The sequence below is a fragment of the Alexandromys fortis genome, unplaced genomic scaffold (assembly GCF_014885135.2).
Source record: "Alexandromys fortis isolate MF-2015 unplaced genomic scaffold, M_Fortis_MF-2015_v1.1 scaffold_568, whole genome shotgun sequence".
Lineage (NCBI taxonomy): Eukaryota > Metazoa > Chordata > Mammalia > Rodentia > Cricetidae > Alexandromys > Alexandromys fortis.
In genome coordinates, this window is record NW_026068525.1 from 16650 (window position 1) to 18229 (window position 1580).

The 1580-nt window shown below is 41.9% G+C and overlaps 1 pseudogene; it reads right to left on the reverse strand.

The window, feature by feature from the left end:
• LOC126495836 (olfactory receptor 1J4-like) overlaps positions 1-1046 on the reverse strand; it is a 3929-nt pseudogene extending 2883 nt beyond the window's left edge.
• Positions 1047-1580: the final 534 nt, after the last annotated feature.

Genomic DNA, 1580 nt, shown 5'->3' on the forward strand with positions numbered 1-1580 from the left:
TCTCTCTCTTCTTTTATCTCTCCTCTCTCCTTTTATCTCTTTTCTCTGTCTTTCTTTCTCCCCCTTCCTTAATAAATACTTATGGCTATTTCCTGTGTTTACGTGTCTGTTACCTGCCGCCACCGTGGGCCAAGGAAGCGTGCCCTCCTGTAGCCGCTTTCCCATGGCGGGCTCCGCCAGCCTGCCCAGGGACCGTTTGTAGCCGCTCTCTAATCGTTTTTTAAGAATAACAACAGAAGCAACTATGTCTTTGTCACTGTCATTCTGAAATGAAGTAAACACCTGCAAGTGTCCCATAGTATAAGGATACCACAAAGAGATGGGAGACACAGGTAGAGAAGGTTTTAAAGAATCTCTTTGTTGAAGCGTCCCTCAGAACAGTGCTCCCTATGTGAATATAAGAGCCCAGGATGCTACTCAGAGGCAGGATGAAAAGTAATCCCCCCTCAGTGAAGATAAGTAGCTTATTGGGAGAGATATCTGAACAACTCAACCTCAGGAGGGCAGTGAGGTCACAGAAGAAGTTGGGGATGGCATTATTGGAACAGAAGGACAATCAGATCAAGAGGAGGATATGCAGCAGGGCATGGACACAACAGAACAACCAGGACCCAGCAACTAAGCAGACACAGACTTCCTTCCTCATGACAGTGATATAATGCAGTGGATGACAGATGGCCACATACCTGTCATAGGCCATCACTGCAAGAAGGAAATTATCCAGACAGCCAAAGAGAACAAAAAAATACATCTAAGAGATGCATCCACTGTAGGAGATGGAATGTTGCTGAGTCTGAATATTCATCAGCATTTTGGGAACTGTAATGGATGAAAGAGATGTCTGTGAAGGCCAAGTGGCTAAGGAAGAAGTACATGGGGGTGTGGAGGTGAGAGTCCAGCCTGATGAGCAGGATGATGAGCAGGTTCCCCAGCACTGTGGTCAGGTAGATGACCAGGAACAGGGTGAAGAAACTCTGCTGCTCTGGTCTGATGGGAAGCCCCAGGAGGAGGAACTTGGTCGCACTGCTCTGGTTCTCTCTTCTCATGCTGTTCTTGCCTCTGTTGGGAGTTAGAAAAAGGATTAAACATCAGTAAATATGGCCTTCACATTATTACAATGATATTTTATATGTGATTCTTCTTTGCTTTAGATGCAAGTAATTTTTCTGCATGTGCATTTGGAGAATGTTTCACAGGTTAGTTTTAATTTACTCTAAAAAGTAACTTATTTTGGCAGTACCCAATTGATATTGAATGTCACTTCCTTATTTGGACTATAATAGTAAGAACCCTTGTATTCATATTCTATAATCTGCTTCACAGCTTATCTTTTGTGTATGTTATCTCATCTAGATTTATATTATGGAGGTTTGTTGCTTATTACTGTTTTCTTTTTCCAACTGTTTATTTACAAATACTCATTGTAACATAGTGATGATCTCATAAAGATATTTCCATTTAAGTATGCCATGTGTCATGTTCACCTTCATACTCCCACATGCTCACCACTAGTCTCTCTTCTACTCACCTGAATTTCAGCTATGCTTCTGTTGATTTTTTCTAATTTTTGGTGCATAAAT